Raw genomic sequence first — 17,707 nt, forward strand, 5'->3', positions numbered from 1 at the left:
GTTCAGCGTCACTCATGCCCAGACATCAACTAACCTGCTGCTGTTGCGCTACATTAAACAATGGTCGTCCGCCATGATGTGGTAGTCCGAGCTAAACTCAGCTAGCTAGCTAACATCAATGCCTTCCAGGTAGAATCAGCTAAACAACAACACAATCCAGGTATAATTTAAGTCTAATACTATTCGATTGTACGATTATATTAATGTTGCTTTTTATTTTATTTTATTTAGTTTGTGTTCTGGTGGAGAGGTTGTAGTGAATCAGAAACTGTTAAAATCCTAAAACCTGCAGCTCAGTCTCACCTGACCCAGATTCCGTCACCCGACATCCTCATCGTTCACTGATATTGATCCAAAGAGGCTCACTGTTGGCTCTGATGTGGCTGTTGAACGAGCTCTGAACATGTTTATTGGTTGTTGATCGTCCACTCTGTTAAACTCAGTGATCTGTGTTTTAATAAAATGTGAAGAGAGCACAATCCGCTACAGCTGCTCGAGTCTTCCTGTCGCTTTTTTCATTCGTGAAAAGTAACCGAGTTGATTTACTTGGCCACTATAGCCTACCTAAGGACAATTTTTAGGTTAAGTCCAGAACCTGAAAACATATGAGTGAAACTGATCTGTGTTTCTGACGACCCCTCAGATTTACCTGATGACCCTGCAAGAAAAGTACTTTCATCTAAGATATTTTGTTAAAACTTTCTTGTGGTTTAAACTGGACACGTTTATCTTATTCAGAGGACAGGTTCACAGTCTTTCACATCTGTTTTAAATACTGTACTATACTAAACATTGGTCACTCTGAATTGTCCATAGATGTGAATGTGAGTGTGAATGGTTGTTTATATGTGCTGGCCCTGATATGAACTGGGGATCTGTCCGGGGTATACCCTGCCTCTCGCCCAATGTCACGTTGGATAGGCTACAACCCCCCACGGCCCTTAACGGACAAGCAGTATAGATAATGAATGAATGAATGAACAATTTTTTTTTTTTTTTTTGGAAGGTTTTGATGCTTCAATATACTAATGCCAAAAAATATATTGATCATTTTTTCCTTGTATGTTTCTCTTTGACTTCCTCCAGGTGTCACTACTTCGTCCACGACATCATCCATGATCACGGAAACGTCGTTCATGATTGGAGAAACAAAATGAAGAATAAGGTAATTCACAAACCTTTACGTCAACTGTCCAACACAGAGCACTGACATTAAAAGACATTAGCAATATTAGAAGTAAGAGTCAAAATAATCTGTTATGAAAATAATGTATAAGTAGTCTGTATTAATAGAAGTAATGTAAAAAAAAAAAAAAAGCAAAAAAATGGCCAAAAAATGTCATGGTATACTACAGCATCAGAAAATGTAATTTTCCTTTGTATGTTTCTATTTGATTTCCTCCAGGTGTCACCACTTCGTCCACCACATCATCCACGATCGCTGAGACATGGTCCATGATCGGAGAGACATTGTTGAGGATGAGGGAGACATTGTCCACGATCAGAGACATTGTCCATGACTCGTGGTGACTTGGTCCCCGATAAGTCGGCATTGCCGGCGTTCAGAGAGACATTGTCGATGATCGCAGAGACTTTGTCCATAATCTCAGAGACATTGTCCGCGATCTCAGAGACGTCGTCCATGATGGGAGAGAATCTACGTACAATGAAGAAGTTCTTTGAGAGCAGGACAGAGGCCTCCAGGTAATTAACAGCTTTACATCAAGTGAGGCATCAAAAACTGTCACAGTAAGGTGTCAAAATGATTTGTGAAATGTTGTGGTTGAGCTGTAATGTTGGATATTTCTCTGTGTTTTCATGGTTAAACTGTTGATGAGGAATAGGTAGTAGTATATTGATCATTTTCCTTTGTATGTTTCTCTTTGATTTCCTCCAGCTGTCAGCACTTCGTCCATGACATCGTCTCGAGACGTCGTCCTCGATCGGAGAGACATTGTTGAGGATGAGGGAGACATCGTCCACGATCAGAGACATTGTCCATGACTCGTGGTGACTCGGTCCCCGATTAGTCGGCATTGCCGGCGTTCAGAGAGACATTGTCGATGATCGCAGAGACTTTGTCCATAATCTCAGAGACATTGTCCGCGATCGCAGAGACGTCGTCCATGATGGGAGAGAATCTACGTACAATGAAGAAGTTCTTTGAGAGCAGGACAAAGGCCTCAAGGTAATTAACAGCTTTACATCAAGTGAGGCCTCAAAAACTGTCACAGTAAGGTGTCAAAATGATTTGTGAAATGTTGTGGTTGAGCTGTAATGTTGGATATTTCTCTGTGTTTTCATGGTTAAACTGTTGATGAGGAATAGGTAGTAGTATATTGATCATTTTCCTTTGTATGTTTCTCTTAGATTTCCTCCAGCTGTCAGCACTTCGTCCATGACATCGTCTCGAGACGTCGTCCTCGATCGGAGAGACATTGTTGAGGATGAGGGAGACATCGTCCACGATCAGAGACATTGTCCATGACTCGTGGTGACTCGGTCCCCGATTAGTCGGCATTGCCGGCGTTCATGGAGACATTGTCGATGATCGCAGAGACTTTGTCCATAATCTCAGAGACATTGTCCGCGATTGCAGAGACGTTGTTCACGATCGCAGAGACATGGTCCATGATTGGAGAGACATTGTTGAGGATGAGGGAGACATCGTCCATGATCAGAGACATTGTCCACGATCGCAGAAACCTTGTTAAAGACGAGAGAGACATTGTCCCATGCTTCGCGGAGCTCTGCGCAAGAATCGGTAGAGACACTGTGGTTCCTCGATTCGACGGCATGAACCCGTTCATGGAGACTTTGTCGTTGATCTCAGAGACATTGTCTGCGATCACAGAGACATTGTTCATGATCACAGAGACTTTGTCCATAATCTCAGAGACATTGTCCGCGATCACAGCGACGTAGTCCACGATCACAGAGAGTCTTCCTACAATGAAGAAGTTCTTTGAGACCAGGACAGAGACCTCCAGGTAATTCACAAACAGCTTTACATCAACTGTCCAACACAGAACACTGACGATAAACTGTTCATGTTCAGAATTTGATCTTCAGTCCAAATTGTTCATTATTTGCCAAAAATAGACTTAATTCACGAATGAATTTATTCACATAGTTCATGTAAGAACAGTTCAAAGAAAAGGAGGAATTTAAGGATAAAATGAAAATATCAAAACATGTCATTGTATAGTACGGCATAAAAAAGTTTTGTTAAATGTTCTAGTTCAACTGTAATGTCGAATAATTATCGGTTTTCGTAGTTAAGCTGTTGATGAGGAATAGGTAGTAGGGTACTGATCATTTTCTTTTGTGTGCGTCTCTTAGATTTCCTCCAAGTGTCAGCACTTCATCCATGACATCGTCTATGATCGCCGAGACTACGTCTTCGATCGGAGAGACATTGTTGAGGATGAGGGAGACATTGTCCACGATCAGAGACATTGTCCATGACTCGTGGTGACTTGGTCCCCGATAAGTCGGCATTGCCGGCGTTCAGAGAGACATTGTCGATGATCGCAGAGACTTTGTCCATAATCTCAGAGACATTGTCCGCGATCACAGCGACGTAGTCCACGATCACCGAGAGTCTTCGTACAATGAAGAAGTTCTTTGAGACCAGGACAGAGGCCTCCAGGTAATTCACAAACAGCTTTACATCAACTGTCCAACACAGAACACTGACATTAAAATATTAACAATATTAGAAGTAAGAGTCAAAATAATGTATAAGTAGTCTGTATTAATAGAAGTAATGTAAAAAAATATATATATATATGACAAAAAATGTCATGGTATAGCAAGACGTCAAAAATGATTTAAAAAATTGTCATTGTATACTACAGCATCCGAAAATGTCATATTTCTTTGTATGTTTCTGTTTGATTTCCTCCAGATGTCACCAGTTCGTCCACGACATCGTCCACTATCACTGAGACGTCGTCCATGATTGGAGAGACATTGTTGAGGATGAGGGAGACATCGTCCGCGATCAGAGACGTTGTCCATGACTCGTGGTGACTCGGTCCCCGATAAGTCGGCATTGCCGGCGTTCATGGACACATTGTCGATGATCGCAGAGACTTTGTCCATAATCTCAGAGACATTGTCCGCGATCTCAGAGACGTCGTCCATGATGGGAGAGAATCTACGTACAATGAAGAAGTTCTTTGAGAGCAGGACAAAGGCCTCAAGGTAATTAACAGCTTTACATCAAGTGAGGCCTCAAAAACTGTCACAGTAAGGTGTCAAAATGATTTGTGAAATGTTGTGGTTGAGCTGTAATGTTGGATATTTCTCTGTGTTTTCATGGTTAAACTGTTGATGAGGAATAGGTAGTAGTATATTGATCATTTTCCTTTGTATGTTTCTCTTTGATTTCCTCCAGCTGTCAGCACTTCGTCCATGACATCGTCTCGAGACGTCGTCCTCGATCGGAGAGACATTGTTGAGGATGAGGGAGACATCGTCCACGATCAGAGACATTGTCCATGACTCGTGGTGACTCGGTCCCCGATAAGTCGGCATTGCCGGCGTTCATGGAGACATTGTCGATGATCGCAGAGACTTTGTCCATAATCTCAGAGACATTGTCCGCGATTGCAGAGACGTCGTTCACGATCGCAGAGACATGGTCCATGATTGGAGAGACATTGTTGAGGATGAGGGAGACATCGTCCATGATCAGAGACATTGTCCACGATCGCAGAAACCTTGTTAAAGACGAGAGAGACATTGTCCCATGCTTCGCGGAGCTCTGCGCAAGAATCGGTAGAGACACTGTGGTTCCTCGATTCGACGGCATGAACCCGTTCATGGAGACTTTGTCGTTGATCTCAGAGACATTGTCTGCGATCACAGAGACATTGTTCATGATCACAGAGACTTTGTCCATAATCTCAGAGACATTGTCCGCGATCACAGCGACGTAGTCCACGATCACAGAGAGTCTTCCTACAATGAAGAAGTTCTTTGAGACCAGGACAGAGACCTCCAGGTAATTCACAAACAGCTTTACATCAACTGTCCAACACAGAACACTGACGATAAACTGTTCATGTTCAGAATTTGATCTTCAGTCCAAATTGTTCATTATTTGCCAAAAATAGACTTAATTCACGAATGAATTTATTCACATAGTTCATGTAAGAACAGTTCAAAGAAAAGGAGGAATTTAAGGATAAAATGAAAATATCAAAACATGTCATTGTATAGTACGGCATAAAAAAGTTTTGTTAAATGTTCTAGTTCAACTGTAATGTCGAATAATTATCGGTTTTCGTAGTTAAGCTGTTGATGAGGAATAGGTAGTAGAGTACTGATCATTTTCTTTTGTGTGCGTCTCTTAGATTTCCTCCAAGTGTCAGCACTTCATCCATGACATCGTCTATGATCGCCGAGACTACGTCTTCGATCGGAGAGACATTGTTGAGGATGAGGGAGACATTGTCCACGATCAGAGACATTGTCCATGACTCGTGGTGACTTGGTCCCCGATAAGTCGGCATTGCCGGCGTTCAGAGAGACATTGTCGATGATCGCAGAGACTTTGTCCATAATCTCAGAGACATTGTCCGCGATCTCAGAGACGTCGTCCATGATGGGAGAGAATCTACGTACAATGAAGAAGTTCTTTGAGAGCAGGACAAAGGCCTCAAGGTAATTAACAGCTTTACATCAAGTGAGGCCTCAAAAACTGTCACAGTAAGGTGTCAAAATGATTTGTGAAATGTTGTAGTTGAGCTGTAATGTTGGATATTTCTCTGTGTTTTCATGGTTAAACTGTTGATGAGGAATAGGTAGTAGTATATTGATCATTTTCCTTTGTATGTTTCTCTTTGATTTCCTCCAGCTGTCAGCACTTCGTCCATGACATCGTCTCGAGACGTCGTCCTCGATCGGAGAGACATTGTTGAGGATGAGGGAGACATCGTCCACGATCAGAGACATTGTCCATGACTCGTGGTGACTCGGTCCCCGATTAGTCGGCATTGCCGGCGTTCATGGAGACATTGTCGATGATCGCAGAGACTTTGTCCATAATCTCAGAGACATTGTCCGCGATTGCAGAGACGTTGTTCACGATCGCAGAGACATGGTCCATGATTGGAGAGACATTGTTGAGGATGAGGGAGACATCGTCCATGATCAGAGACATTGTCCACGATCGCAGAAACCTTGTTAAAGACGAGAGAGACATTGTCCCATGCTTCGCGGAGCTCTGCGCAAGAATCGGTAGAGACACTGTGGTTCCTCGATTCGACGGCATGAACCCGTTCATGGAGACTTTGTCGTTGATCTCAGAGACATTGTCTGCGATCACAGAGACATTGTTCATGATCACAGAGACTTTGTCCATAATCTCAGAGACATTGTCCGCGATCACAGCGACGTAGTCCACGATCACAGAGAGTCTTCCTACAATGAAGAAGTTCTTTGAGACCAGGACAGAGACCTCCAGGTAATTCACAAACAGCTTTACATCAACTGTCCAACACAGAACACTGACGATAAACTGTTCATGTTCAGAATTTGATCTTCAGTCCAAATTGTTCATTATTTGCCAAAAATAGACTTAATTCACGAATGAATTTATTCACATAGTTCATGTAAGAACAGTTCAAAGAAAAGGAGGAATTTAAGGATAAAATGAAAATATCAAAACATGTCATTGTATAGTACGGCATAAAAAAGTTTTGTTAAATGTTCTAGTTCAACTGTAATGTCGAATAATTATCGGTTTTCGTAGTTAAGCTGTTGATGAGGAATAGGTAGTAGGGTACTGATCATTTTCTTTTGTGTGCGTCTCTTAGATTTCCTCCAAGTGTCAGCACTTCATCCATGACATCGTCTATGATCGCCGAGACTACGTCTTCGATCGGAGAGACATTGTTGAGGATGAGGGAGACATTGTCCACGATCAGAGACATTGTCCATGACTCGTGGTGACTTGGTCCCCGATAAGTCGGCATTGCCGGCGTTCAGAGAGACATTGTCGATGATCGCAGAGACTTTGTCCATAATCTCAGAGACATTGTCCGCGATCGCAGAGACGTCGTCCATGATGGGAGAGAATCTACGTACAATGAAGAAGTTCTTTGAGAGCAGGACAAAGGCCTCAAGGTAATTAACAGCTTTACATCAAGTGAGGCCTCAAAAACTGTCACAGTAAGGTGTCAAAATGATTTGTGAAATGTTGTGGTTGAGCTGTAATGTTGGATATTTCTCTGTGTTTTCATGGTTAAACTGTTGATGAGGAATAGGTAGTAGTATATTGATCATTTTCCTTTGTATGTTTCTCTTTGATTTCCTCCAGCTGTCAGCACTTCGTCCATGACATCGTCTCGAGACGTCGTCCTCGATCGGAGAGACATTGTTGAGGATGAGGGAGACATCGTCCACGATCAGAGACATTGTCCATGACTCGTGGTGACTCGGTCCCCGATTAGTCGGCATTGCCGGCGTTCATGGAGACATTGTCGATGATCGCAGAGACTTTGTCCATAATCTCAGAGACATTGTCCGCGATTGCAGAGACGTTGTTCACGATCGCAGAGACATGGTCCATGATTGGAGAGACATTGTTGAGGATGAGGGAGACATCGTCCATGATCAGAGACATTGTCCACGATCGCAGAAACCTTGTTAAAGACGAGAGAGACATTGTCCCATGCTTCGCGGAGCTCTGCGCAAGAATCGGTAGAGACACTGTGGTTCCTCGATTCGACGGCATGAACCCGTTCATGGAGACTTTGTCGTTGATCTCAGAGACATTGTCTGCGATCACAGAGACATTGTTCATGATCACAGAGACTTTGTCCATAATCTCAGAGACATTGTCCGCGATCACAGCGACGTAGTCCACGATCACAGAGAGTCTTCCTACAATGAAGAAGTTCTTTGAGACCAGGACAGAGACCTCCAGGTAATTCACAAACAGCTTTACATCAACTGTCCAACACAGAACACTGACGATAAACTGTTCATGTTCAGAATTTGATCTTCAGTCCAAATTGTTCATTATTTGCCAAAAATAGACTTAATTCACGAATGAATTTATTCACATAGTTCATGTAAGAACAGTTCAAAGAAAAGGAGGAATTTAAGGATAAAATGAAAATATCAAAACATGTCATTGTATAGTACGGCATAAAAAAGTTTTGTTAAATGTTCTAGTTCAACTGTAATGTCGAATAATTATCGGTTTTCGTAGTTAAGCTGTTGATGAGGAATAGGTAGTAGGGTACTGATCATTTTCTTTTGTGTGCGTCTCTTAGATTTCCTCCAAGTGTCAGCACTTCATCCATGACATCGTCTATGATCGCCGAGACTACGTCTTCGATCGGAGAGACATTGTTGAGGATGAGGGAGACATTGTCCACGATCAGAGACATTGTCCATGACTCGTGGTGACTTGGTCCCCGATAAGTCGGCATTGCCGGCGTTCAGAGAGACATTGTCGATGATCGCAGAGACTTTGTCCATAATCTCAGAGACATTGTCCGCGATCACAGCGACGTAGTCCACGATCACCGAGAGTCTTCGTACAATGAAGAAGTTCTTTGAGACCAGGACAGAGGCCTCCAGGTAATTCACAAACAGCTTTACATCAACTGTCCAACACAGAACACTGACATTAAAATATTAACAATATTAGAAGTAAGAGTCAAAATAATGTATAAGTAGTCTGTATTAATAGAAGTAATGTAAAAAAATATATATATATATGACAAAAAATGTCATGGTATAGCAAGACGTCAAAAATGATTTAAAAAATTGTCATTGTATACTACAGCATCCGAAAATGTCATATTTCTTTGTATGTTTCTGTTTGATTTCCTCCAGATGTCACCAGTTCGTCCACGACATCGTCCACTATCACTGAGACGTCGTCCATGATTGGAGAGACATTGTTGAGGATGAGGGAGACATCGTCCGCGATCAGAGACGTTGTCCATGACTCGTGGTGACTCGGTCCCCGATAAGTCGGCATTGCCGGCGTTCATGGACACATTGTCGATGATCGCAGAGACTTTGTCCATAATCTCAGAGACATTGTCCGCGATCTCAGAGACGTCGTCCATGATGGGAGAGAATCTACGTACAATGAAGAAGTTCTTTGAGAGCAGGACAAAGGCCTCAAGGTAATTAACAGCTTTACATCAAGTGAGGCCTCAAAAACTGTCACAGTAAGGTGTCAAAATGATTTGTGAAATGTTGTGGTTGAGCTGTAATGTTGGATATTTCTCTGTGTTTTCATGGTTAAACTGTTGATGAGGAATAGGTAGTAGTATATTGATCATTTTCCTTTGTATGTTTCTCTTTGATTTCCTCCAGCTGTCAGCACTTCGTCCATGACATCGTCTCGAGACGTCGTCCTCGATCGGAGAGACATTGTTGAGGATGAGGGAGACATCGTCCACGATCAGAGACATTGTCCATGACTCGTGGTGACTCGGTCCCCGATAAGTCGGCATTGCCGGCGTTCATGGAGACATTGTCGATGATCGCAGAGACTTTGTCCATAATCTCAGAGACATTGTCCGCGATTGCAGAGACGTCGTTCACGATCGCAGAGACATGGTCCATGATTGGAGAGACATTGTTGAGGATGAGGGAGACATCGTCCATGATCAGAGACATTGTCCACGATCGCAGAAACCTTGTTAAAGACGAGAGAGACATTGTCCCATGCTTCGCGGAGCTCTGCGCAAGAATCGGTAGAGACACTGTGGTTCCTCGATTCGACGGCATGAACCCGTTCATGGAGACTTTGTCGTTGATCTCAGAGACATTGTCTGCGATCACAGAGACATTGTTCATGATCACAGAGACTTTGTCCATAATCTCAGAGACATTGTCCGCGATCACAGCGACGTAGTCCACGATCACAGAGAGTCTTCCTACAATGAAGAAGTTCTTTGAGACCAGGACAGAGACCTCCAGGTAATTCACAAACAGCTTTACATCAACTGTCCAACACAGAACACTGACGATAAACTGTTCATGTTCAGAATTTGATCTTCAGTCCAAATTGTTCATTATTTGCCAAAAATAGACTTAATTCACGAATGAATTTATTCACATAGTTCATGTAAGAACAGTTCAAAGAAAAGGAGGAATTTAAGGATAAAATGAAAATATCAAAACATGTCATTGTATAGTACGGCATAAAAAAGTTTTGTTAAATGTTCTAGTTCAACTGTAATGTCGAATAATTATCGGTTTTCGTAGTTAAGCTGTTGATGAGGAATAGGTAGTAGAGTACTGATCATTTTCTTTTGTGTGCGTCTCTTAGATTTCCTCCAAGTGTCAGCACTTCATCCATGACATCGTCTATGATCGCCGAGACTACGTCTTCGATCGGAGAGACATTGTTGAGGATGAGGGAGACATTGTCCACGATCAGAGACATTGTCCATGACTCGTGGTGACTTGGTCCCCGATAAGTCGGCATTGCCGGCGTTCAGAGAGACATTGTCGATGATCGCAGAGACTTTGTCCATAATCTCAGAGACATTGTCCGCGATCTCAGAGACGTCGTCCATGATGGGAGAGAATCTACGTACAATGAAGAAGTTCTTTGAGAGCAGGACAAAGGCCTCAAGGTAATTAACAGCTTTACATCAAGTGAGGCCTCAAAAACTGTCACAGTAAGGTGTCAAAATGATTTGTGAAATGTTGTAGTTGAGCTGTAATGTTGGATATTTCTCTGTGTTTTCATGGTTAAACTGTTGATGAGGAATAGGTAGTAGTATATTGATCATTTTCCTTTGTATGTTTCTCTTTGATTTCCTCCAGCTGTCAGCACTTCGTCCATGACATCGTCTCGAGACGTCGTCCTCGATCGGAGAGACATTGTTGAGGATGAGGGAGACATCGTCCACGATCAGAGACATTGTCCATGACTCGTGGTGACTCGGTCCCCGATTAGTCGGCATTGCCGGCGTTCATGGAGACATTGTCGATGATCGCAGAGACTTTGTCCATAATCTCAGAGACATTGTCCGCGATTGCAGAGACGTCGTTCACGATCGCAGAGACATGGTCCATGATTGGAGAGACATTGTTGAGGATGAGGGAGACATCGTCCATGATCAGAGACATTGTCCACGATCGCAGAAACCTTGTTAAAGACGAGAGAGACATTGTCCCATGCTTCGCGGAGCTCTGCGCAAGAATCGGTAGAGACACTGTGGTTCCTCGATTCGACGGCATGAACCCGTTCATGGAGACTTTGTCGTTGATCTCAGAGACATTGTCTGCGATCACAGAGACATTGTTCATGATCACAGAGACTTTGTCCATAATCTCAGAGACATTGTCCGCGATCACAGCGACGTAGTCCACGATCACAGAGAGTCTTCCTACAATGAAGAAGTTCTTTGAGACCAGGACAGAGACCTCCAGGTAATTCACAAACAGCTTTACATCAACTGTCCAACACAGAACACTGACGATAAACTGTTCATGTTCAGAATTTGATCTTCAGTCCAAATTGTTCATTATTTGCCAAAAATAGACTTAATTCACGAATGAATTTATTCACATAGTTCATGTAAGAACAGTTCAAAGAAAAGGAGGAATTTAAGGATAAAATGAAAATATCAAAACATGTCATTGTATAGTACGGCATAAAAAAGTTTTGTTAAATGTTCTAGTTCAACTGTAATGTCGAATAATTATCGGTTTTCGTAGTTAAGCTGTTGATGAGGAATAGGTAGTAGAGTACTGATCATTTTCTTTTGTGTGCGTCTCTTAGATTTCCTCCAAGTGTCAGCACTTCATCCATGACATCGTCTATGATCGCCGAGACTACGTCTTCGATCGGAGAGACATTGTTGAGGATGAGGGAGACATTGTCCACGATCAGAGACATTGTCCATGACTCGTGGTGACTTGGTCCCCGATAAGTCGGCATTGCCGGCGTTCAGAGAGACATTGTCGATGATCGCAGAGACTTTGTCCATAATCTCAGAGACATTGTCCGCGATCGCAGAGACGTCGTCCATGATGGGAGAGAATCTACGTACAATGAAGAAGTTCTTTGAGAGCAGGACAAAGGCCTCAAGGTAATTAACAGCTTTACATCAAGTGAGGCCTCAAAAACTGTCACAGTAAGGTGTCAAAATGATTTGTGAAATGTTGTAGTTGAGCTGTAATGTTGGATATTTCTCTGTGTTTTCATGGTTAAACTGTTGATGAGGAATAGGTAGTAGTATATTGATCATTTTCCTTTGTATGTTTCTCTTAGATTTCCTCCAGCTGTCAGCACTTCGTCCATGACATCGTCTCGAGACGTCGTCCTCGATCGGAGAGACATTGTTGAGGATGAGGGAGACATCGTCCACGATCAGAGACATTGTCCATGACTCGTGGTGACTCGGTCCCCGATTAGTCGGCAATGCCGGCGTTCATGGAGACATTGTCAATGATCGCAGAGACTTTGTCTATAATCTCAGAGACATTGTCCGCGATCACAGCGACGTAGTCCACGATCACCGAGAGTCTTCATACAATGAAGAAGTTCTTTGAGACCAGGACAGAGGCCTCCAGGTAATTCACAAACAGCTTTACATCAACTGTCCAACACAGAGCACTGACATTAAAATATTAACAATATTAGAAGTAAGAGTCAAAATAATGTATAAGTAGTCTGTATTAATAGAAGTAATGTAAAAATATATATGACAAAAAATGTCATGGTATAGCAAGACGTCAAAAATGATTTAAAAAATTGTCATTGTATACTACAGCATCCGAAAATGTCATATTTCTTTGTATGTTTCTGTTTGATTTCCTCCAGATGTCACCAGTTCGTCCACGACATCGTCCACTATCACTGAGACGTCGTCCATGATTGGAGAGACATTGTTGAGGATGAGGGAGACATCGTCCGCGATCAGAGACGTTGTCCATGACTCGTGGTGACTCGGTCCCCGATAAGTCGGCATTGCCGGCGTTCATGGACACATTGTCGATGATCACAGAGACTTTGTCCATAATCTCAGAGACACTGTCCGCAATCACAGAGGCGACTTCCACAATCGCAGAGACATGGTCCATGATCGGAGAGACATTGTTGAGGATGAGGGAGACATCGTCCATGATCAGAGACATTGTCCACGATCGCAGAAACCTTGTTAAAGACGAGAGAGACATTGTCCCATGCTTCGCGGAGCTCTGCGCAAGAATCGGTAGAGACACTGTGGTTCCTCGATTCGACGGCATGACCGCGTTCATGGAGACATTGTCGTTGATCTCAGAGACATTGTCTGCGATCACAGAGACATTGTTCATGATCACAGAGACTTTGTCCATAATCTCAGAGACATTGTCCGCGATCACAGCGACGTAGTCCACGATCACAGAGAGTCTTCCTACAATGAAGAAGTTCTTTGAGACCAGGACAGAGACCTCCAGGTAATTCACAAACAGCTTTACATCAACTGTCCAACACAGAACACTGACGATAAACTGTTCATGTTCAGAATTTGATCTTCAGTCCAAATTGTTCATTATTTGCCAAAAATAGACTTAATTCACGAATGAATTTATTCACATAGTTCATGTAAGAACAGTTCAAAGAAAAGGAGGAATTTAAGGATAAAATGAAAATATCAAAACATGTCATTGTATAGTACGGCATAAAAAAGTTTTGTTAAATGTTCTAGTTCAACTGTAATGTCGAATAATTATCGGTTTTCGTAGTTAAGCTGTTGATGAGGAATAGGTAGTAGAGTACTGATCATTTTCTTTTGTGTGCGTCTCTTAGATTTCCTCCAAGTGTCAGCACTTCATCCATGACATCGTCTATGATCGCCGAGACTACGTCTTCGATCGGAAAGACATTGTTGAGGATGAGGGAGACATTGTCCACGATCAGAGACATTGTCCATGACTCGTGGTGACTTGGTCCCCGATAAGTCGGCATTGCCGGCGTTCAGAGAGACATTGTCGATGATCGCAGAGACTTTGTCCATAATCTCAGAGACATTGTCCGCGATCTCAGAGACGTCGTCCATGATGGGAGAGAATCTACGTACAATGAAGAAGTTCTTTGAGAGCAGGACAAAGGCCTCAAGGTAATTAACAGCTTTACATCAAGTGAGGCCTCAAAAACTGTCACAGTAAGGTGTCAAAATGATTTGTGAAATGTTGTAGTTGAGCTGTAATGTTGGATATTTCTCTGTGTTTTCATGGTTAAACTGTTGATGAGGAATAGGTAGTAGTATATTGATCATTTTCCTTTGTATGTTTCTCTTTGATTTCCTCCAGCTGTCAGCACTTCGTCCATGACATCGTCTCGAGACGTCGTCCTCGATCGGAGAGACATTGTTGAGGATGAGGGAGACATCGTCCACGATCAGAGACATTGTCCATGACTCGTGGTGACTCGGTCCCCGATAAGTCGGCATTGCCGGCGTTCATGGAGACATTGTCGATGATCGCAGAGACTTTGTCCATAATCTCAGAGACATTGTCCGCGATTGCAGAGACGTCGTTCACGATCGCAGAGACATGGTCCATGATTGGAGAGACATTGTTGAGGATGAGGGAGACATCGTCCATGATCAGAGACATTGTCCACGATCGCAGAAACCTTGTTAAAGACGAGAGAGACATTGTCCCATGCTTCGCGGAGCTCTGCGCAAGAATCGGTAGAGACACTGTGGTTCCTCGATTCGACGGCATGAACCCGTTCATGGAGACTTTGTCGTTGATCTCAGAGACATTGTCTGCGATCACAGAGACATTGTTCATGATCACAGAGACTTTGTCCATAATCTCAGAGACATTGTCCGCGATCACAGCGACGTAGTCCACGATCACAGAGAGTCTTCCTACAATGAAGAAGTTCTTTGAGACCAGGACAGAGACCTCCAGGTAATTCACAAACAGCTTTACATCAACTGTCCAACACAGAACACTGACGATAAACTGTTCATGTTCAGAATTTGATCTTCAGTCCAAATTGTTCATTATTTGCCAAAAATAGACTTAATTCACGAATGAATTTATTCACATAGTTCATGTAAGAACAGTTCAAAGAAAAGGAGGAATTTAAGGATAAAATGAAAATATCAAAACATGTCATTGTATAGTACGGCATAAAAAAGTTTTGTTAAATGTTCTAGTTCAACTGTAATGTCGAATAATTATCGGTTTTCGTAGTTAAGCTGTTGATGAGGAATAGGTAGTAGAGTACTGATCATTTTCTTTTGTGTGCGTCTCTTAGATTTCCTCCAAGTGTCAGCACTTCATCCATGACATCGTCTATGATCGCCGAGACGATGTCTTCGATCGGAGAGACATTGTTGAGGATGAGGGAGATATCGTCCACGATCAGAGACGTTGTCTATGGTCGCAGAGACTTTGTCAAAGACGAGAGAGGCCGTTGTCCATGATCAGAGACATTGCCCATGCTTCGCAGAGCTCTGCGCAAGAATCGGTAGTAACACTGTGGTTCCTCGATTCGACGGCATGACCACGATCATGGAGATATTTGTCAATGGTTACAGAGACAGCGTCTATGATCTCAGAGACATCGTCCACGATCACAAAGACATTGTTCATGATCGCAGAGACTTTGTCTATAATCTCAGAGACATTGTCCGCGATCACAGAGACGTAGTCCACGATCACAGAGAGTCTTCCTACAATGAAGAAGTTCTTTGAGACCAGGACAGAGGCCTCCAGGTAATTCACAAACAGCTTTACATCAACTGTCCAACACAGAGCACTGACATCAAACTGTTTATGTTCAGTAGTCAGTGTATCAGGAAAGTGTAATAATAGAGGTAATCTGCAATATAAAAGTAATGTACAAGTAGTCTGTATTAATAGAAGTAATGTCAAAGTAATTAGAAATATAAATAGTAATATATAATGGTAAAAGAAATCTAATATTAGAGGTAACAGTAAAAGTGATCTATAATATAAAAAGCCATGCATAAAAGTAATAGTAATTCAAAAAAGTAGTAAAAATGTTAAGTTTATAGTAAGGGCATCAACATATATGAAAAATGTAATACTATAATAGGAATTTTTAAAAAATGTCACAAAATGTCATTGAAAGGTGTCAAAAGTGTGATATTATATTAAGCCTTTAAAAAAGTTAAATAAATTACACTAGTAAGCCATCAAAAACTGTCAAAAATGTCATAATGAGTAAGACAAAAAAAATGTCATAATATATTCAGGCATCAAAAATCATCAGAAAGTGACATAGTATAGTAAGGCTTCAAAAATCATCAAAAAATGTCATAGTATAGTATGACATCAAAAATCATCAGAAAATATCATAGTATACTAAGGCTTCAAAAAATGGTCAAGAAATGTCATAGTATAACATTTCGTCAAAAACCATCAAAAAATGTCATAGTATAGTAAGGCTTCAAAAATCATCAAAAAATGTCATACTATAGTATGGCTTCAAAAACGGTCAAAAAATGTCATACTATAGTATGGCTTCAAAAATGGTCAAAAAATGTCATAGTATAGTAAGGCTTCAAAAATCATCAAAAAATGTCATACTATAGTATGGCTTCAAAAATGGTCAAAAAATGTCATAGTATAGTAAGGCATCAAAAACGGTCAAAAAATGTCATACTATAGTATGGCTTCAAAAATGGTCAAAAAATGTCATAGTATAGTATGACATCAAAAATCATCAGAAAATGTCATAGTATAGCATGGCTTCAAAAATAGTCAAAAAATGTCATAATATATTCAGGCATCAAAAATCATCAGAAAATGACATAGTATAGTAAGCCATCAAAATTTGTCAAAAAATGTCGTAGTATGATATGGCTTCAAAAATCATCAAAAAAATGTTATAGTATGGTAAGGCATCAAAAATGGTAAAAAAAAAAAAAAAAAAAAAGTCACAGGCATCAAAAATGGTCAAAAATGATCAGAAATGTCATAGTATAGTAAGCCAGCAAAATTGGTCAAAAAATGTTGTAGTATAGTAAGGCATCAAAAATAGTCAAAACACGTCATAGTATAGTAAGGCATCAACAACTGCCTGGTGTAATAGGTGCCACTTTGTGGCCAGTGTGTAGCAATAGAGGCATTTGAGGGATAATTAAACTTCCCTTTTCTTCTTTGATTATTTGTAACAAATTTTCAGGATGTGAAGCTTTGGACAGTTTCTGTGATTAACATATTCTGTCTCTCTGCAGGAGGAGGAGACGACGGCATCACCTCAAGAGGACAACAAATGAAGATGTTAGAAGACTGAAGACTAATAAACATATACTCATATGTGATCAAAATTACATTAAATGTTGGGTGAGAGAATAAAACAAAGTGCCTCCAAACCAGTCACTGTTTTTGCTGTGGGTTGTTAAATGTTCAATTCAATTCAATTTATTTACCTAGTGCCAAATCACAATAAAAGTCACCACAAGGCACTTTTCATATACAGCAGGTCTAGACCATACCCTTTAAAATAGGTATTTACAGAGAGAATGTTGTGTACAACAGAATCAATAAAGTTTTTCTATCTTTTGAGTTGAGTTTCTCTATTATCAATTTAATATCATAAAAATGATCTGGCTAACAAACCTAAACCTAACCATTATCTCTGGCTAAAAGTGGCAACCCTAACCCTAATTGTTGACTAAAGGGTGCCCTAACCCTAACTTCTGGATAAAAGCCATAACCCTAACCCTAATTTCTGGATAAA

General features: G+C 41.4%; 1 long non-coding RNA gene across 1 annotated transcript; it reads left to right on the forward strand.

The window, feature by feature from the left end:
* The first annotated feature begins 15,490 nt into the window (after nucleotides 1–15,490).
* Nucleotides 15,491–17,342, forward strand: LOC127143499 (uncharacterized). Its single transcript, XR_007814972.1, has 2 exons — nucleotides 15,491–15,714; nucleotides 17,202–17,342. It is a non-coding gene; the product is annotated as an uncharacterized LOC127143499 (long non-coding RNA).
* Nucleotides 17,343–17,707: the final 365 nt, after the last annotated feature.

The sequence above is a fragment of the Lates calcarifer genome, linkage group LG17, assembly GCF_001640805.2.
Source record: "Lates calcarifer isolate ASB-BC8 linkage group LG17, TLL_Latcal_v3, whole genome shotgun sequence".
In the NCBI taxonomy this organism is placed as follows: domain Eukaryota; kingdom Metazoa; phylum Chordata; class Actinopteri; family Centropomidae; genus Lates; species Lates calcarifer.